This window comes from Triturus cristatus, chromosome 2_2 (genome assembly GCF_964204655.1).
Source record: "Triturus cristatus chromosome 2_2, aTriCri1.1, whole genome shotgun sequence".
Classification (NCBI taxonomy): Eukaryota; Metazoa; Chordata; class Amphibia; order Caudata; family Salamandridae; genus Triturus; species Triturus cristatus.
The window spans coordinates 1,201,016,811-1,201,039,010 of NC_140582.1; positions in this window are offsets into that span (position 1 = coordinate 1,201,016,811).

The window sequence follows — 22,200 nt, forward strand, 5'->3', positions numbered from 1 at the left end:
CCAGGAGCCGAGACCTGGTACCTCCGAGGCGATTTATGTAACGGACCGCGGACACATTGTCCATGCGGAGAAGAATGCAGCAAGAAACCCGCTGAGGGGCAAGAGTGCGAATCGCAAATGAGCCTGCTAGAAGCTCCAAACAATTGATATGCATGTTCAACTCCTCCCGGGACCACCGACCCCCTGTCTCCAGAGTCCCACAGCGTGCTCCCCAGCCCCAGCGGCTGGCATCCGACTCTATCACTACATTCGGGGTGGTTGAAAAAATGGCTCTGCCATTCCAGGCATCCAAATGCTCTAACCACCAATTCATCTCCGTACGTGCCTCTGATGAAAGTACAATCTGCTGCGCGTACGAGAGACCCTTGCGCAGATGTAATATCTTCAGTCTCTGTAGGATGCTAAAAGACCTACCTGGCGAGCTAATGTCCTCAATGATATTGTTGGAGAGGCAAGCGCTCTCTTCAACTCTTTCCTGATCGCCACTCTCTTTTTGAGAGGCAGAAGAAGTTGTGTTGTGAGTGAATTGACCTGAAAGCCCAGAAACTCCAGTACCTGCGAGGGTATCAATATCGATTTCTCCAGATTCAGAATGAACCCTAACTCCTGCAGGAGTTGTATTGTCCACGAAAGATGGACCAACAGAAGATCTTTCGACTGCGCCATAATCAATATGTCGTCTGGATAAATGATCAGAGGCACCCCCCTTTCTCTCAACCACTGTACGACAGGCTTCGTCAGTTTGGTGAAACACCAAGGGGCGGACGAAAGGCCAAAGGCCATGGCGGAAAATTCGAACCATTGATCGCGCCAAAGAAATTGAAGAAAGCGTGCGGTGGGAATATAGGACCGCAAGATAAGCGTCTTTTAGGTCTAATCGAACCAGCCTATCGTGTTCTAGTAGGATGTCCCGCAGGAGGTGAATGCCCTCCATTTTGAAATGGCGCTACACAACCCATGCGTTGAACTCTCTGAGATTTAACACCAGACGGAACCCCTGATCCTTCTTGGGGACTTAGAAAATGGTGCTTACAAAGCCCTGTGCGTGTGGGACAGTCTCCACGATTGCCCCCCTCTGGAGCAAAGACTCCACTTCCCTGTCGATGAAACTCTGCTCTAGTAGGGAAAAATGTAGAGGACCAGGCACGTGACTCTGGTCTGGAGAGGCATAAAACTCTATGTGAAATCCCTGTACCGTCTGTAGAATCCAGGGATCGGACGTGTGACCCTGCCACCTGTGGAGAAACAATGCTATCCGACCTCCCACCATGCACTCTTTGGGACTTAAGACCCGTACCTGAACAGGAGACATCTCCTGCCGTGTTCTGTTGTCCTCGGTAGACTCCTCTCTGGCCTCTGCCTCTTCCTCCCCTGTTGCGGAGGGATAGAAATGTGGTTTTTGGGTACCTCTGCCCCGCTGTTCCACACCTCGTGAGGTCTGATTAAAGCCTCGGCCGAACCCTCAACCTCGTGAGCGGCCGGCTCTGTCAAAAACACCCGTGTGAAACACTTTTTTAATGTTCGCCTGAGCTTTGTCTAACGCTGAAAACGTGGCCACGTATTTTCCCATCTCCTTCACGAATTTGTCCCCGAAAAGCATGCCATTGGCGAGAGAACCCGGTTCTGTGGCGGCCATCTCCGCCAACTGGGAGTCAATACGCATCAAAAAGGAACGTCTCCTCATGTGGAGAGAGCCACATTGGCATTGCCAAGAAAACACAGAGCTCTTTGGGCTCATTCCATGACGTCCGATGTGTCCATCGGAACGTTTTGATCCTTTGCGTTGACCACAGCTTCCAGGATTTTAGTGAGGGGTCCAGAGACATCTAATAACTTGTCTTGGCACCCCCGCCAAGCCCTATCTAAACCGTTCTTGGGATCCTTCGCGAACTTTCTCATGAATGTCGCCATATTCGGGTCTAATTCTGGCGTATCCGCCACCTTCCCAGTCAAGGAGGGTCTCGGGCATTCCGACCGTAAAGTGGCCCGCACCGAGGTCGTCAGCCTGGCCGTGAGTCCTGGCTGACCTGCACAGCAGTCCAGCCAAACCCACCGACCTACGTAAACAAGCATTTGCAATGCAATAGGTCTCGCATTTATAAGAGTTTGAGCTATTGGCATTGTAAAATTACAATGCCTTTTATTTATGTTTTGGTTTTAAAACAAATAAAAGGCATTGTCATTTACAATGTCAGTAGCATAAACTCGCATAAAAGCAGTGTGCGGCGTGCAGCAGTGTGAGGCATGCAGCAGTGTGCGACATGCAGCAGTGTGCGGCGTGCAGCAGTGTGCAGCGTGCAGCAGTGTGCGGCGTGCAGCAGTGTTTCGTGTAGCAGTGTGAGGCATGCAGCACTGTGGCGTGCCGCGGCGTGCAGCAGTGTGCGGCGTGCAGCAGTGTGCTGCGTGCAGCAGTGTGCGGCGTGCAGCAGTGTTTCGTGTAGCAGTGTGAGGCATGCAGCACTGTGGCGTGCAGCGGCGTGCAGCAGTGTGCGGCGTGCAGCAGTGTGCTGCGTGCAGCAGTGTGCTGTGTGCAGCAGTGTCGTGCAGCATGCAGCAGTGAGTAATGCAGCAGTGTGCAGCAGTTTGTGGCGTGCAGCAGTGTGCCGGTTGCATCAGTGTGTGCCGTGCAGCAGTGTGTGGCGTGCAGCAGTGTGCGGCGTGCAGCAGTGTGCGGCATGCAGCAGTGTGTGGCAGTGTGTGGCGTGCAGCAGTGTGAGGCGTGCAGCAGTGTGTGGCGTGCAGCGGCATGCAGCAGTGTGTGGCGTGCAGCAGTGTGAGGCGTGCAGCAGTGTGAGGTGTGCAGCAGTGTGAGGTGTGCAGCAGTGTGAGGCATGCAGCAGTGTGTGGCGTGCAGCAGTGTGAGGCGTGCAGCAGAGACACGTGGAGGGTGAGGAGAGACATGTGGAGGGTGAGGAGAGACACGTGTGGAGGGTGAGGAGGAGACACATGTGGAGGGTGAGGAGGAGACACATGTGGAGGGTGAGGCGGAGGGTGAGGAGACACGTGTGGAGGGTGAGGCGAGACACGAGTGAAGGGTGAGGAGAGACACGTGTGGAGGGTGAGGAGAGACATGGAGGGTGAGGAGAGACACGTGTGGAGGGTGAGGAGAGACACGTGTGGAGGGTGAGGAGAGACACGTGTGGAGGGTGAGGAGAGACGTGTGGAGAGACACGTGGAGGGTGAGGAGAGACACGTGGAGGGTGAGGAGGGTGAGGTGGAGGGTGAGGAGAGACACGTGGAGGGTGAGGTGGAGGGTGAGGAGAGACGGAGGGTGAGGAGAGACGGAGGTGGAGGGTGAGGAGAGACCGAGGTGGAGGGTGAGGAGAGACTGAGGTGGAGGGTGAGGAGAGACGGAGGTGGAGGGTGAGGAGAGACTGAGGTGGAGAGTGAGGAGAGACCGAGGTGGAGGGTGAGGAGAGACTGAGGTGGACGGTAAGGAGAGACCGAGGTGGAGGGTAAGGAGAGACCGAGGGGGAGGGTAAGGAGAGACCGAGTTGGAAGGGAATCAGAAGTGGAGAAGAGAGAGAGGTGGAGGGTGAGGAGAGACAGTGGTGGAGTGGGGGGGAGGGGAGTGTAGGAGAGTAGGGTCTGCAATCCTATGATCACCCAGATTTTTTGCTTTTGCTTCATTGGTTTACGACTTTCTCCGGCTGTGGGCCTGCCAATCAGACCCACAGCCTAGCTGTTCTCTCTCGAAATTAACACACATGTACCTTAGGTGCATCCACTAATTGGAACTGGGCCGCCTTGTCAGTCCCTGTCTCAGCATACCACAGGTATCTAGGGCATCGGTGTACCCAGGGCCTACCAGGGGCTGCAGCATGTATTATGCCACCCCTGGATGGCCGCCCAAATCTGACACAACTGGCTGCACGACAGCTGGGGCAGCGTGGTGTAATCACCCGTTGCTATAGGTGTAGTATTCCTACGCCTAACCCTAAGATGGACACATGGATTCCTATCAGTCACTCCTATAGCAGGCCTTATCAATCCTGAAGGCAGAGTGCAGGGAATCATGTGGGACGGTGCTCTGGCGCGAGCTGAGCCCGTCGACGGCTTGCGGAACCAAGTCCTAATAGCCGTTCCATGGTGACGCGGGCCAACTACCTTTAAGGCATTATAATCCTTGCGGTTATTTGCTAACTTTGGCATCGCATCACCTACACATGTCGAGTAAGGTGTCATACGAATGGGAATACGAACCCCTCGCCAGTCCTGGCGACGGGGTTAGCATTCCCCCCTTTTAGAGGGACACGACATGGAAGTAACCTTGAACCCCGGTTAAAGTTGACTCAAGCCTCAGCATCACAAAATGGTTGCTGCCACCAGACACAAGTCTGACCACCTGCTGCTGGGAGACCTTCCAGCGAGGGGAGCTTGGACAAAGGGTTTCCTGTCGAGGGCGGTGTAAGCACCATCCCAGACAGGGTTTGTGTATCCCAGGTAGGCAGGGCTGAAAGGAAGGTGATTGCAAGTGGCACCCCGGTGCTCACTGTGCATAGCCCGGCTCAAACCAGTTTCGGGGGCCCACCAGCCCCTGAGCTGGGGCGAAGCCGGACAAAGGATAGGGGTGTAACCACCCCCCTCCTGGCTCCACCCATAGGTAGAACCTAGTCACGGGCCAGCCCCTTTTCTTAGAATAAAGGTAGGAGCGAGTCCCCTTCCCAAATTGGATAATCAGATAATCGGATAACTCCGAATCACGAACTACTTTCCACGAAAGGAACTCTTGACTATTTCTGAAGACTCTCCCTTGTGGCTAAGGAGTAGCCACCCTGCACCAGCAGGCACCACCTAAGCGCTTGCGGTTTGCTGCACGTCTCTCCTACGGATCAAGACTGCCCAGCTCGACGAGACCCGAGTTCCCTGCCATCTCTGACCTTTTATCTACCTCATCAGCCCAGCTGAGAGTCGTAGGTGTGACGAGACCTGCGGGACCGGCTATCTTCAGAACCTGCACGACGCTTATCTAGCACGCCCACCGAGGGACCCTCGAGTGAGTGCACCTAGGGTTTGAGAAGCCCTAACCCAGAGCAGCTCCAGCATCGAAGTCTGTCTCCCCAGCATCCACGAGATCTGCGTGGGGGCCCTTCCGCTCCTTGCTGTTCACCGCGTTGTCCGACCACTTGCCGACCGGCTTGTGGCCCTCTTCACGACGCTCCAAGATTGTTTTCATCACCGGTCTGGTTGCTCCAGACTGGCTCTTGCTCCCCTTCAACAGAGGAGTACCACGGACCCTCCCGGTCCACTCCCGACGCCATCTTGACTCCCCCGCTTGGGTTGCCACTGTCAAGATCCGCTGCCCCATTCCTGGGCCCAGCATCATCGACAGCAGACACCTTCGTGGGACAGCTCGCCCTCCATCCTGGTCGCTGCCGCGCCTCCTGGTCCGAGGAACAGCCGAGTCCGACGTCATCCACTCACCTGGTCGGGGTGACTTCAGCCGGTACCCTCCTGGTACCCACACGATCGCTGGCTAGCGGTTGAGAACTGAGTCCCCTCTGCTTTCAGGTTTTCTTCATCACCGATCCAGGCTTGGATCTCGCTGAACATCGTCACTGGTCGCCTGCCAGCAACTTCTTCTTTCAGGCTCCTGAGACTACAACGAGGACTCCCGGCATCTTGCCGAACTTCACGCAGCCGCAGCCTCTGGGCTAGGTAACTCGAGCATTTCGGTGCTCCATCGCAGGTTCGCTCTACAAGTGTCCAGTTCCTTTTTCGTTTAGTCCCACTGATCGGAACACTCCGGAATCAGTACCTCCAGACTCTAACCATTCGCATTTCACTGTTAGTGTAGATGGTTTCTCGTGCCCCTCGGGCATTTGTGTAAATTGTGCAACTGAAGTATTTTCCTAAGAGTTTTGTAGTGTGCTTAGCTCCCTGACTCATAAAGAGCCAGGGTAGTCTTGTTATAAATAAATATCCTTTTATTTTCATAACAACTTGTGTGGTGTCCTTTCACTTGGTGTTCAAGGGGTATATGTGATGGTAAACAGCTGGCTTAACACGCCCTCTAGAGTTTAGCCTAAGACTGCTCGTATCCACGCTACTAGGATAGCTGGTCTATAAGGTTGACTTACAACCAATCATCAATAAGGGTCGTTTGGAATGATACACAGTGATCACTAGAATAGTGAGCACTACATATCAGGCCAACTTCTCACATTGGTGAGCAGCGGTTGGGATTTGAGCTTGCTGTTGTTTTACCACACACGTATCCGAAGAATATCGAGTTGAAAGATCACATAAGTACCCAGGTACATATAACTTAACTTAGAATACTCCGAGTTCTACTGAACCGGCTGTTGTAGTGTAACAGGGCTTAGCACACCCTGGCTACAACTCCTAGCAAGGGATCAGTAGGTAAACCCATAGTGTAGGTAGGTGCATCACTTACACCTCACTAGAAAAGCATGTCGGTCCACGGAGAGTCTGCAGAGACTCCCTTAGTGGTCAGTGACCCTCCACAGGTCGTGTCACGATATGCAGCTCTTAGCTTCAAGGAGATGAGACAACTGTGTGCCTCCACTAAGCTAAACCAGGGTTCTAACCCTACCATCGCAATACTGATAGGTCTCTTAGAGGCGTACGATGCTAGGAGGTCCTCTAACACAGGTCCCCCCAGTGCTGATGGGAACATGCCTCCCTTAGAGGGAACCCTCGGTGACCCAGACCTCGACCTCCACACAGAGGAGGAGGACGAGGACGAGTTATCAGAAGACGAGGCAGACAAAGGTCCAGTGGTAGTCAGCAGGCTTACAAGGACCAACTTAAGCAGGCATGAGAATGGAACTGGGGGAGCCCCGGGCCCACGCTCAAGCAGGCCTAACCTTGGGAACGGACGAGCTAGGTCTCTCTCCAGAGGCTCTGGCAGATCGGTTCATACACATGTCTCTCAGGCATCTTCTCAGAGAGGAATGACGTCCCCTCAGAGAAGGGAGCATGAAGCGAAGATGCGGGAAGTCAATCTGAGGATCGAGCGGGAAGAACTTGCCCTCGCCAAAGAAAGACTTGCCCTGGCCCGAGAGCAGAAATTAAGTGGGTTAGATCCCACTGGTGGCAGCATTCTCAATAGAGAGAAAGACAGGGGTATAGACACTAGACACCTGAGTAAAATAGTGCCCCCCTTTAAACAAGGGGACGACATCCACAAGTGGATAACTGCTTTGGAGAGGGCCTGCACTGTCCAGTGCGTCCCCCCAAGTCAGTGGGCAGCTATACTGTGGCTTTCCTTTGAAGGTAAAGGAAGGGACAAGCTCCTCACTACAAGAGCTGAGGATGCAAACAACTACCAAGTCCTGAAGAACACACTGATTGATGGGTTCGGCTTAACCACGGAACAGTACCGGGTGCTGTTCCGGGACACCCAGAAAATTCAGTCTCAGGATTGGGCTGACTTTGTCGATTGTGCCACTAAGGCTTTGGAAGGCTGGTTGCTGGGTAGCAAGGTTACTGATTACACAGGATTGTACAATCTTATCATGCGAGAACAGATTTTAAACAACTGTCAGAACCAATTGTTGCATCAGCACCTTGTCGACTCGGATCTGACCTCTCCCCAGGAATTGGGAAAGAAGGCAGACAGATGGGTCAGAACAAGGGTCAAGCAGAACCAGAATCAGAACCAGGGTGGTCAGAAGAAAGCAGACCAAAAGGGTAGTAACAAGAACGAACAAAATGACCAGAAGTCTTCGACAGGTCCCCAACAAACCAAAGAGGGTGGGGGTCAGGCTTCACAGAAGAAGAAGACTCAAGAAGGCCAGTCAAAAAGGTGGTGCCAATACTGTAAAAGTAAGACTCACTGGTTTAGTGAGTGCACCAAGAAAGGAGGGCAAACTCCTGCCACTGCAGCCCCTAAGGCACCTGCACCCCCTAGTACAGTCAGCAGTGGTAGTGCGCCTCCCAAGGCATTAGTTGGGTTAACCTTGGGAACCGAGGGGAGTGACGACTTAGTCGGCACGCTCACTCAGGCCGTCCTTGTCTGTACAGGGGATATGGATATGTCACCTGATGCCAGTCCCAATACTTTGGGCAAATACAGACAGACACCTTTGATAAATGGAAAAGTGGCTCAGGCCTACAGGGACACGTGTGCCAGTGTCACCATGGTGACGCCTAACTTTGTGGACCCTGGACAGATCATGCTAGGTACCAGTTACCTAGTGACCAATGCCAGCAACGTCACTACCAATCACAGTATGGCAGTTGTTGATTTCTCCTGGGGAGGGGTAAGTGGCCCGAAAAAGGTTGTGGTTAGTTCAGACCTCCCCGTAGAATGTCTGTTGGGCAATGATTTGGAAACGTCACAATGGTCAGAAGTGGAGCAGAGGACTCACATGGAGATGTTAGGCTTGCCAGCACATGTCCTTGCTGTGACCAGGTCACAGGCCAAAAGATGCCCCACTGAACAGGTGCTGGATCCTGGAAGAACGGACCAGACACCTTCCAAGAAAAGGAGCAGTAAGGGTAAGGCTTCGCCTTCCCCCTTGCCCCAGGTCGTGGATCAAGTCTCCGAGGAGGCTGACCTTAAAGAACTGAGGGAAACTGAGCCGCAAGAGCTTGAACCTGGTCAGGTTGAGTTTCTGGGCTCAGGGGGACCCTCCAGGGAAGACCTGGGGAAGGCACAGTTAGACTGCCCCTCACTTGAACCCCTCAGACAGCAGGCTGCTGCTGAGGCTGCAGGGAACGCCACAGGTACCCACAAAGTGTACTGGGACGATGGACTCCTGTACACCGAGGCAAGAGACCCCAAACCTGGCGCGACCAGGCGGCTGGTCATCCCCTTGTCTCTGAGAGGTTTCCTCTTTACCTTGGCCCACGAGATTCCCCTTGCAGGTCACTTAGGCCAGAATAAGACTTGGGACAGAATTGTTCCACACTTTCACTGGCCCCACATGTCCGAAGATACGAAGGAGTTTTGCCGCTCCTGTGTCACTTGCCAAGCCAGTGGTAAGTCAGGTGGCACGACAAAGGCCCCCCTCATACCACTACCGGTGGTGGGGGTACCCTTTGAACGAGTGGGGATCGACATTGTCGGACCAATGGAACCCCAGACAGCATCAGGGCACAAGTTTATACTGGTGGTGGTGGACCACGCCACCAGGTATCCTGAAGCTATTCCCCTTAGGACCACTACAGCACCTGTGGTGGCACGGGCCCTACTTGGAGTGTTCTCCAGAGTGGGCTTCCCTAAGGAGGTCGTCTCAGACAGAGGTGCAAACTTCATGTCGGGATATCTGACTGCTAGGTGGAAGGAATGTGGTGTCAACTACAAGTTCACCACACCCTATCACCCACAATGCAATGGGCTTGTGGAGAGATTCAACAGGACCCTAAAAGGGATGATTCACGGACTACCTGAAAAGCTTTGGCGGAGATGGGATGTCCTGATACCCTGCCTCTTGTTCGCCTACAGAGAGGTCCCGCAGAAGGGGGTTGGCTACAGCCCTTTTGAGCTTCTGTTCGGACATCCTGTAAGGGGACCCCTTTGTTTGGTAAAGGAAGGATGGGAGAGACCTCTCAGAAAGCCGGCATCAAACATTGTGGACTATGTGCTCGGTCTCCGCTCGCGGATGGCGGAGTACATGGAAAAGGCATCTAAAAACCTGGAGGCGAGCCAAGAATTACAGAAAGCTTGGCACGACCAAACGGCTGTCCTGACTGTGTACCAGCCTGGACAGAAGGTGTGGGTGCTGGAGCCAGTGGCCCCAGCAGCACTCAAAGACAAATGGTCTGGGCCCCACACGATCATTGAGCAAAAGGGAGAGGTCACCTACCTGGTAGACCTGGGAACTCCCCGGAGCCCCCACAGGGTGCTCCATGTAAACAGGCTCAAGGCATATGTCGACAGGGAGGGCATGGGCTTGCTCATGGCCACAGATGAGGGACAGGAGGAGGAGAGTGACCCTCTCCCGGACCTGCTCTCTCAGAACCCTGACGATGGATCAGGTGTTGTCTTTTGTGGCAGCCTCTCTGGACATCAACAAAAGGATTGTAAACAGGTTCCTCAATCCTTTCGACATATGTTCTCTCAGACGCCCAGTCAGACCAATTGGTGTACCCATGAGGTCGACACTGGGGACAGTCTGCCCGTAAAGAGTAAAATCTATCGGCAACCTGATCATGTCAGAGACTGCATCAAGACAGAGGTGCAGAAAATGTTGGAGCTGGGAGTCATTGAACCCTCGGACAGCCCCTGGGCTAGTCCCGTAGTTCTCGTGCCGAAACCTCACACCCAGGGCGGTAAGAAAGAGATGAGGTTTTGCGTGGACTACAGAGGTCTCAATGCAGTCACTAAGACTGACGCCCACCCGATACCAAGAGCAGACGAACTTATCGACCGGTTGGCTTCGGCCAACTACTTAAGTACGTTTGACCTGACAGCTGGGTATTGGCAAATCAGGTTAGCTGAGGAGGCCAAGCCCAAAACAGCATTTTCTACCCCGGGTGGGCATTATCAGTTCGTGGTAATGCCCTTTGGTTTGAAAAATGCACCTGCCACCTTCCAAAGGCTGGTGAATCGAGTTCTCACTGGGTTGGACGACTTCTGTGCGGCGTATCTGGACGATATCGCTGTCTTTAGCTCCACCTGGGAGGATCACCTGGTCCACCTGAGGAAAGTGTTAGAGGCCCTGCAAAAGGCAGGCCTCACTATCAAGGCCACCAAGTGCCAGATAGGGCAGACACAGGTTGTATACCTGGGTCACCTTGTAGGTGGAGGCCAGGTTCAGCCATTGGAGAGCAAAAATACAGGCCATCCAGGACTGGGCTCCTCCAACCACCCAGACTCAGGTTCGAGCTTTCTTGGGCCTGACTGGTTATTACCGGAAATTTGTCAGAAATTATGGATCCATTGTGACCCCGCTAAACGACCTGACAAGTAAAGAGATGCCAAAAAAAGTTAAGTGGACAGCAAGCTGTCAGAAGGCATTCGATGACCTAAAGCAGGCCATGTGCACAGCACCTATCCTAAAGAGTCCAGACTACTCCAAACCATTCATTGTCCAAACAGACGCTTCGGAACTGGGTGTGGGAGCTGTTCTATCTCAACTGAATTTTGATGGTCATGACCAGCCCATAGCTTTTATTAGCAGGAGGCTGACCCCTAGAGAGAAGAATTGGTCAGCCATTGAGAGGGAGGCCTTTGCTGTGGTTTGCGCCCTGAAGAAGTTGAGGCCATACTTCAAGATTCAGACCGACCATAAGCCCCTCTTGTGGCTAAATCAAATGAAGGGTGAAAACCCCAAACTACTTAGGTGGTCCATTTCCCTACAGGGGATGGACTTCACAGTGGAGCATAGACCTGGCACTGATCATGGCAATGCAGACGGGCTCTCCAGGTATTTCTACTTAGAGCAAGAAGACTCACCTGGTCAAGGTTAGCTTATTGTCCCAAAGTTTGGGGGGGGGTCATGTAGGAGAGTAGGGTCTGCAATCCTATGATCACCCAGATTTTTTGCTTTTGCTTCATTGGTTTACGACTTTCTCCGGCTGTGGGCCTGCCAATCAGACCCACAGCCTAGCTGTTCTCTCTCGAAATTAACACACATGTACCTTAGGTGCATCCACTAATTGGAACTGGGCCGCCTTGTCAGTCCCTGTCTCAGCATACCACAGGTATCTAGGGCATCGGTGTACCCAGTGCCTACCAGGGGCTGCAGCATGTATTATGCCACCCCTGGATGGCCGCCCAAATCTGACACAACTGGCTGCACGACAGCTGGGGCAGCGTGGTGTAATCACCCGTTGCTATAGGTGTAGTATTCCTACGCCTAACCCTAAGATGGACACATGGATTCCTATCAGTCACTCCTATAGCAGGCCTTATCAATCCTGAAGGCAGAGTGCAGGGAATCATGTGGGACGGTGCTCTGGCGCGAGCTGAGCCCGGCGACGGCTTGCGGAACCAAGTCCTAATAGCCGTTCCATGGTGACGCGGGCCAACTACCTTTAAGGCATTATAATCCTTGCGGTTATTTGCTAACTTTGGCATCGCATCACCTACACATGTCGAGTAAGGTGTCATACGAATGGGAATACGAACCCCTCGCCAGTCCTGGCGACGGGGTTAGCATTCCCCCCTTTTAGAGGGACACGACATGGAAGTATCCTTGAACCCCGGTTAAAGTTGACTCAAGCCTCAGCATCACAAAATGGATGCTGCCACCAGACACAAGTCTGACCTCCTGCTGCTGGGAGACCTTCCAGCGAGGGGAGCTTGGACAAAGGGTTTCCTGTCGAGGGCGGTGTTAGCACCATCCCAGACAGGGTTTGTGTATCCCAGGTAGGCAGGGCTGAAAGGAAGGTGATTGCAAGTGGCACCCCGGTGCTCACTGTGCATAGCCCGGCTCAAACCAGTTTCGGGGGCCCACCAGCCCCTGAGCTGGGGCGAAGCCGGACAAAGGATAGGGGTGTAACCACCCCCCTCCTGGCTCCACCCATAGGTAGAACCTAGTCACGGGCCAGCCCCTTTTCTTAGAATAAAGGTAGGAGCGAGTCCCCTTCCCAAATTGGATAATCAGATAATCGGATAACTCCGAATCACGAACTACTTTCCACGAAAGGAACTCTTGACTATTTCTGAAGACTCTCCCTTGTGGCTAAGGAGTAGCCACCCTGCACCAGCAGGCACCACCTAAGCGCTTGTGGTTTGCTGCACGTCTCTCCTACGGATCAAGACTGCCCAGCTCGACGAGACCCGAGTTCCCTGCCATCTCTGACCTTTTATCTACCTCATCAGCCCAGCTGAGAGTCGTAGGTGTGACGAGACCTGCGGGACCGGCTATCTTCAGAACCTGCACGACGCTTATCTAGCACGCCCACCGAGGGACCCTCGAGTGAGTGCACCTAGGGTTTGAGAAGCCCTAACCCAGAGCAGCTCCAGCATCGAAGTCTGTCTCCCCAGCATCCACAAGATCTGCGTGGGGGCCCTTCCGCTCCTTGCTGTTCACCGCGTTGTCCGACCACTTGCCGACCGGCTTGTGGCCCTCTTCACGACGCTCCAAGATTGTTTTCATCACCGGTCTGGTTGCTCCAGACTGGCTCTTGCTCCCCTTCAACAGAGGAGTACCATGGACCCTCCCGGTCCACTCCCGACGCCATCTTGACTCCCCCGCTTGGGTTGCCACTGCCAAGATCCGCTGCCCCATTCCTGGGCCCAGCATCATCGACAGCAGACACCTTCGTGGGACAGCTCGCCCTCCATCCTGGTCGCCGCCGCGCCTCCTGGTCCGAGGAACAGCCGAGTCCGACGTCATCCACTCACCTGGTCGGGGTGACTTCAGCCGGTACCCTCCTGGTACCCACACGATCGCTGGCTAGCGGTTGAGAACTGAGTCCCCTCTGCTTTCAGGTTTTCTTCATCACCGATCCAGGCTTGGATCTCGCTGAACATCGTCACTGGTCGCCTGCCAGCAACTTCTTCTTTCAGGCTCCTGAGACTACAACGAGGACTCCCGACATCTTGCCGAACTTCACGCAGCCGCAGCCTCTGGGCTAGGTAACTCGAGCATTTCGGTGCTCCATCGCAGGTTCGCTCTACAAGTGTCCAGTTCCTTTTTCGTTTAGTTCCACTGATCGGAACACTCCGGAATCAGTACCTCCAGACTCTAACCATTCGCATTTCACTGTTAGTGTAGATGGTTTCTCGTGCCCCTCGGGCATTTGTGTAAATTGTGCAACTGAAGTATTTTCCTAAGAGTTTTGTAGTGTGCTTAGCTCCCTGACTCATAAAGAGCCAGGGTAGTCTTGTTATAAATAAATATCCTTTTATTTTCATAACAACTTGTGTGGTGTCCTTTCACTTGGTGTTCAAGGGGTATATGTGATGGTAAACAGCTGGCTTAACACGCCCTCTAGAGTTTAGCCTAAGACTGCTCGTATCCACGCTACTAGGATAGCTGGTCTATAAGGTTGACTTACAACCAATCATCAATAAGGGTCGTTTGGAATGATACACAGTCATCACTAGAATAGTGAGCACTACATATCAGGCCAACTTCTCACAGGGAGGATATCACTTTTACTTCCTCTCCTAGTGTAAGGTAACGCCCCCACCCCACAGGCCCTGCCGGGCCGAGAGCAGATCACTGTTCGCATCAGCCGTCACCCGAGACCACTCCGTACTTGTTGGTAAATAGAGGTTCACTATCTGTTGATAATGGGATTCACTTGGGGGGCTGACTTACCTCCTCCACCCCCAGGGCCAACACTGAGAAGGCATCAGAGACCTGGTGCTGCCTATGCTGCAGTACTGCGAGAGAGAGGGATGGGGGTGCGGGCAGAGGAAGAGGAGTGGGGTTAGAGAAGGGACAGGTGGGGAGTGAAAGAGGAGAGAAGGGACAGAGACAGAGAAGGAGCAAAAAAAGAATTAGAGAGAGTACAGAGGAGAGTTGGGGAAAATGAAAACATTACGAGAGAACATGTAGCAAAGAGGTGGAGAGAGAAGATGGGAGAGAGTAAGGACGCAGCGAAGAGATAGGGCAGAGACAAAAAGAATCTAAACAATACAAAAGTATTTTCCAAACTCGTAAATAACCACGGGCCAAACAAGTGATCTGCAATGAAGCATCCGAATCCGGTATATCATGACGTTAACCATGCAATAAAAAATAAATTTAAAAAAATAAAAAAACACCCAAAAACACGTATACACTATGTTGACCCTTTTCCATGCAACGTATTCTAAAACGCCATTCTCATTCATACATTCACAGCAAACCTGTTCACAAGAGTGACAGAAAATGTGGTATCAGTGTTACATTTTTGTTTACATCCATACCCGCTCACTTATGCAATTAAAGGATTCATGACCACACGGTTAAACAAAACGTACTGATTGGCCTTGCCGTGAAGGAGAAACACATGTTGACACACACTCCCGATCTGTGAAACGTTCACCCCACTTTCTCGAAATTGAAACCAGTGCATGTGTCCGACGAACTTCCTGCCGCTTATCTGAATGCACCAGTGGCAGAAGATAGTCACCATCTTGCAACAACACAATTAAAGGGAGGCATGTCTGTCTCTCTCCACCGCCACATGTCTCTGAGTCTTACTGTCTCATGCGAGATCTCCCTCTAGGAGACAGCTGACACCGACTCTTCCCCTGAGACAGTACGGGAGATGCGTGTGTGTGCATAGTGTGTGTGTCTATATGTATATATCTGTGTGGGTATGCATGTGTGTGTGTTTGTATGTGTATATGTTTGTGTATGCATGTGTGTGTTGGTGTGCAAGTATGGGTGTGTCATTGTGTTCATTTGTCTTCATGGATGTGTACACATATGTTTGTGTGTATACCTATGTCTGTATGCATGTTTGTGTGTATGTATATGTGTTTGAGTATGTTGGTGTGCGTGCTTGTTTATATGTGTATGTGGGGTTGGTGTGTTGGTGTACATGTATATGCATATGTTTATGCATGTCTGTGTGTGTTTGTATATGTTCATATGTATGTGTAAATGCATGTGTGTGTTTGTATGTGTGCATAGTTGTGTATGCATGTGATCAGAGGGAAGAGTGCACTTGAGGGCAAAGAGGAAAACATACTGGGAAGAGTATGTGAGGGCAGAGAGAAAAATACAGAGGGAAAAGCACGTGACGGCAGAGAGAAAAATACAGAGGGAAGAGTCCATGTGAGGGAGGAGAGAAAAATAGAGAGGGAAGAGCTCATGTGAGAGCAAAGCGAAAAATACAGAGGGTAGGGCGCATGTTAGACCGGAGATAAAAACATAGAGGGAAGAGAGCATGTGAGAGCAGAGAGAAAAATATAGAGAGAAGAACACATGCGAGGGCAGAGAAAAAAATACAGAGCGAAGAGCACATGTGAGAGCATAGAGAAAAAATGCAGAGGGAAGAGTACATGTGAGGGAAGAGAGACAAATACAGAGGGAATAGCATGTGTGAGGAAAGAGAGAAAAGTGGAAAGGGAAAAGCATATGTGAGGGCAGAGTGAAAATACAGAGGGAATAGCACATGTGAGACCAGAGAGAAAAACATAGAGGGAAGAGCATATGTGAGGACAAAGAAAACAAGTACAGGCTATGCCAAGCGGGATCAAACATCAAAGCGGCGAAAGTGAAAGTAATCGAGCAGAGCATCAAAGGGCTGGGTGAGAATGGAGGGGGGAATGCAAGGAGCAGAGGACGTCGCCATCGTGCACTCAAGCCCTAGGCCAGCAAAACCATGTGGGTAGCACTTTTGAAAGCCCACTTACAAAATGTCTCAAAGAGAGTCTCAGCGAGACCTAAAAATCACCATCCAGCCAGTCAGCCCACTTCGCAGTGAGCCGCCCTGCAGTCCCTCTACTAAAAACGTACGACGTCACCGTCATCGTGCTCGAGAGTTAAAAATTTGCAAACATTCGTGACAAGAATTTTCAATTCTATTAAGGACAAGGAGGCGAGGATTATGCTTTCTCATTACTTTATTAGAAATGCCCAGCAGCCAATCAGAAGAACCGTTGTGAAACGAAAAACTACAGTACCCATGAGCACCAGGGTACCACGTGACTAACCATAGAGTCTCACATATAAAAGATAATGTAGGAGAAAGTACGTCCTCTTTCTTTGATGAGGAACAGTTCACAGGAAACAGGAAGTCCAATGAAAAAACGATGAATGCCAGGTAAAAGAGTCCATCAGCAACAGCCGGTGATCACCCTGACGATAGAAACACAGCAATTGCCGAACACATGAGGCAGCAGACCATCCAAGCGGAGTAAGCAGGAGGAACAGAAAGGCCACTATTTCAGGTCAGAACCTGAAAAGAAAGTACAGCCGTAATATTCATCCCATAAAGAGAGTGAAGTCAACAAAAAAAGGGGGGGGGGGTAAAAAAGAGAGAAAACCAATGCATCAGCATAAATCAAATGCAAATAGAACATTGAAAACATGAGAACAAATCATGACTTTGGGTGGGATAATCCTCGCCTCCTTGTCCTTAATAGAATTGAAAATTCTTGTCACGAATGTTTGCAAATTTTTAATTCTATGTCAGGACAGGAGGCTCCGATTATGCTTGTTCAAAGCTGATCCACCACTACAGAAGCAATATGTTCAATAGGTTTGTAATAAAAAGTTTTGAACACAGAGTCAGAAGACCAATCTGCGGTTTTCATGATGTCCAATAATGAAACACCCATCGAGAACGCTTTAGAGGCCATAGCCCCACGAGCCGAATGAGCACCAAAAATGGAAACATCAATTCCAGCCTCAGACAAGAGCCATCTAACCCAGCGAGCTAAAGTAGCAGGAGTAACAGGACGAAAAGGTTTCTGCAAGGCAATACGTAGTTGACCCTGTGTATCAGAACGTAAAGGGGCAGTACATACCTCATAATCCTTGACACATTGAACAACGCAAAGGTTGGGATGATGAGGAAAGGAAGGATAGGTAACCGAAGAGGTAGCCGTTTTGGTGCGTTTAGAAATAGGAAAAGTGACACCCTCGGGTGTAAAACTGCGACCTGCCAAGTCTAACGCACGCACATCAGAAACTCGTTTGCAAGAAACAAGACATAACAGCATAGTCAGTTTGGCAGAGAGTTGCTTGCGGGAAAGCAATGAATTAGAAGGCCAAGCCTCCAAAAATTTCAAAACAATGGAGACATCCCAAAGTGAGACATATTTAGGACACGGAGGATTCGACAAACAAATGCCCTTAAGCAATTTGGAAATTAAGGGATGTTAACCCGCAGGTTTACCATTGATAGGAACATGAGCCGCGGAGATGGCGGAGCGGAAGTTGTTGACCGTGCGATAAGCCAAACCAGAGGAAGCGAGAGAGGCTAGAAAATTAATAATCATAGCCACATCCGCTGAAGCGGGATCAACTTCCCGCTGAACACACCAGTCACACCATCGTTTCCATGAGGCTCTATATCGTTTGTGAGTACTGGGAGACCAGGCGTCACTGATGAATTTGGAAGCGTCGCATGAAAGGCCTGGGAGCGACCAGCGATCCCCGAAATTCGCCACGCCAACAGAAGGAGATTGCCGGATAGAACAAGGGGATGCGGATTGCCGAGGGGATCCAACAACAGATTCCACTTCTGGGGAAGAAGGAACAGGACCGCACAGCACATCTCCAGAAGAACCGGGAACCACGCTTGAGCTCTCCACAGCGGAGCAATGAGAATTAACTCTGTTTGAAAGCGTTTCGAGTAGGCCAGAACCCTGGGAGTCATCATGAACGGGGGAAAGGCGTAACACAGAGTGGACGGCCAAGTCTGAAGGAACGCATCCGTGGCTAGGGCTTTCGGATTCGGCCTCCAGCGGAAAAACAGAGGGAGCTAAGTGTTTAGGCGAGAAGCGAACAGATCTAGGTGACATTGACCCCAAGTCCGACGGAGAATGCGAAAAATGCGCGGATGAAGGCGCCAATCGCTGAAGTCGCGAAGATGGCGAGAGTTCCAGTCCGCAATCTGATTGTGACAGCCGGGAAGATATTCGGCAATAACTGTGATCTTCTGTTGAAGACAGAAGTGACAAAAATCCTTGGCGATCTCCGCCAAAATCTTGGATCGTGTTCCCCCTAACTTGTTGACATACCGGACCGCTGAAACATTGTCCATGCGGAGAAGAATACAACAATTGGACTGAAGAGGAGAAAAACACCGGATCGCAAAGGAACCCGCTAGGAGTTCCAGGCAGTTTATGTGAAGAGACAGTTCCTGGGGGGACCATCGACCCCCTGTCGAGATGGGACCGCACCGGGCTCCCCAACCCCATAGACTGGCATCGGATTCTATCACCAGATCCGGAGAGGAGCCGAACAGGGCTCGTCCATTCCAGGCCTCCATGTGGTCTAACCACCATTGCATCTCGCTCTTCGCATCCTCGGAAAGAGGAATCAGATCGGAATAGCGAAGACCTTTTTGGAGATGACGAATCTTCAACCTTTGAAGTGCCCTGTAGTGCAGAGGGCCCGGGAATATCGCCTGAATGGAGGACGCCAATAGACCGACAACACGAGCTAACGATCTCAACGACACAGTCTGTCTGGAAAAAACCGACCTCAATTCCCTCTTGATGTAACAAATCTTTTGGTTTGGTAATAGAAGTTGACAGGAAAGGGAATTCACCTGGAAACCCAGAAACTCTATCACCTGTGTAGGGTTCAAGAGAGATTTCTGAGGAATGACTACAAAACCCAGAGATTGTAAAAGGTCGATAGACCACTCCAGGTGCGTTAAGACTGTGAGGGGACTGTCCGCCATGAGAAGAATGTCGTTGAGATATATTATTAAGCGGACACCCCGAGCACGCAGACATTCCACTACGGGCCTCAGAAGTTTCGTGAAGCACCAAGGTGCTGACGAGAGGCCGAATGGAAGAACCGTGTATTCGAACCAAATCCCCTGCCAACTGAATTGAAGAAAGCGGCAATGAGGCTCGAAAATGGGAATCGAAAGATACGCATCCTTGAGGTCGAGCCGAACCATCCAGTCCCCTTCGCAAAGAAGATCGCGCAATAGATGGATCCCCTCCATTTTGAAGTGTCTGTAAACGACACTTCCATTGAAATCTTTCAAATTGAGGACCAGACGATTGCCACCCCCTTTTTTCTGAACCAGGAAAATAGTGCTGATGAACCCCTGTGGGTGGGGAATAGTTGGAATATTTGCCCCTTTTTTGAGAAGGGATTCGATCTCCGCCGAGATAAACCCTTGGTCCTGAAGAGAAAAATTTAGGGGATTTGGAGGGAGGGATTGATGTTGGGACTGATAAAATTCTATTTTGAAACCCTGAACAGTTTGCAGAACCCAAGCATCGTTGGAGATTTGACGCCAGTTCTGGAGAAAAAATCGTATTCTGCCCCCCAGAACCACCTCGGAAAAAGGAATCAAACTCACCTGAGGTGTTAGAGTCGTGGTAGGCACCTTGGTTTCCACCGGAACGGCCTTTCCGAAATTGACCTCTCCCTTTGCGGGAAGGATAGAAGTTTGAGCGGGAGTTGTATCCTGACTCCTGACCACTGCCTCTCTGGGACTGATAACCCCTCTGGGAGGGATTATGAGAGCCACGGCCGAACAAGCGTCCCCTATGTCGTCCGGCCCTGGCAAAAACCGGATGAAGTGCACGCTTGATGGAAGCTTGAGCCTTATCCAGACCACTGAAGGTCGCATCAAACTTTGTTAGTTCCTTAAGAAAAGGCTGGCCGAATAAAAGACCCTGAGCCACTGGACCAGATTCGGAAGTAGAGAGTTCCGCCAACTTTGGATCGATTTTCAGAAGAATAGAGCGACGGCGCTCGCTCGAAATCGCACAATTTGCATTGCCTAACTGGCAAATAGCCCTCTGAGCCCATTCTATGAGGTCATCCGGATCCACAAGGGAAGAAGATTCCTTGGCTTGAAATCCAAGATCAAGAATCTTGGTGAGTGGGCCCAATAAATCCAGCATTTTATCCTGACAGGAGCGCCAGGATCTGTCCAGACCCTTCTTCGGATCCTTCGCGAATTTTTTAAGGTACGAAAGCATTGTGGGATCAATCTCAGGAGTGTCTGCCAGGTGATCAGCGAGATCCGGGCGAGGGCCCTCGGAGCGGAGGCGAGCCCTAACATCCTTCTCAAAGGGCTGTCGAATGTGCGCCTGAACAAAGTCCGCCACCGCAGGAGAAGGAAGCCAGGAAGGTGAATGGGGGTGATAAAGTTCAGGAGGTTCAAAGGTAAGGACCTGAGGATGAGTAGGAGCATCGACGTAATGCTCCTTACGAGACTTCTTGCGTGGTGGCGGAACATCCTGGTCCGAGGAAGAGGAAGGAGGACCTTCAGTGTCAGTCAGACATCCAGCAGAGGCAGAAGCGCCCACCGATGGCAAGGAGGAAGCCTTTTCTGAGGCTAAAGATTTAGCCAGTCTTTTAAAATCCGACCTATGCGGATTAGCTAGAGACTTAGAAGAACGTGAAGAAGGCAACCAACCCTGTTGTTTGGCGTAGTTCGTCAAATGACGTTTCAGAGGATTGATAGCGTGGACCAGGGCTTTATTAACGGAGTGTTGAACCCCTTGGTCCAGAGCCTCCACCAAATCCTGCTCTAGGAAACTAGAGCCATCATCCTCAAAGGAGTAATCATCATCATCAAAATAATCTTCCATTTTTGTGTCACAGTATTGTGAAATTAATGCCCACAAAATGATACTCCAATGTCAATATATATATAGACCAAAGTCACAATTCAGGGGGAGTGAAGAACCCCACAGCAAGCCAGAGGGAAAGGTAGAAAAACCTGACCAAAGATATAAATAAATAAATTGTGGAGGGAGGGCTTGCTGAAAATCACTCTAGGCAGTGCCTATGCTCTATTATACAGCCCAAAGCCTTGAATAAGCAAAGGGCGTCGACGGGGCTGAAGAAAATCTGAGGCTGTGGGCAGCGGTGTATTGAAACATCCGATTCAGTCAAATCTCCGTGTGGAAACACGAAAGTAAACAAACAAAATGGCCGCCGCGCATGCGCGGTAACGGCCGCCTCGAGATCAATGCAAAAGAGGAGCTCGCGCGCTAGCGCGAGTTCCTCAGCCTCAGAACTCCCACTCCACCGTAAAAATGTACACAGACGCTCCGACGAGCGTCTGGACCTCGGGAGGTGTGACCACGCTCCCAGAATGTGCACCGCGCGATGAAAACACCGAGCGGAGACCTACAGCAGCGTTTGACAGCGCGCAACAAAGTAGCAATGCAAGTTAGCAACCAAGCAATCAAAGGACAAGCAAGCGCGTCAAAGCGGTATCGCAACAAAGTGTCAATGCAACAAAGTAGCTAGAGAAGTAAATAAATGGCACTTAACTGGCTGCGGAGCAGCAAAGAAAGAGGACGTACTTTCTCCTACATTATCTTTTATATGTGAGACTCTATGGTTAGTCACGTGGTACCCTGGTTCTCATGGGTACTGTAGTTTTTCGTTTCACAACGGTTCTTCTGATTGGCTGCTGGGCATTTCTAATAAAGAAATGAGAAAGCATAATCGGAGCCTCCTGTCCTGACATAGAATTAAAAATTTGCAAACATTCGTGACAAGAATTTTCAATTCTATTAAGGACAAGGAGGCGAGGATTATGCTTTCTCATTTCTTTATTAGAAATGCCCAGCAGCCAATTAGAAGAACCGTTGTAGAAGGAAAAAACTACAGTACCCATGAGCACCAGGGTACCACGTGAACAACCATAGAGTCTCACATATAAAAGATAATGCCAGTGAAA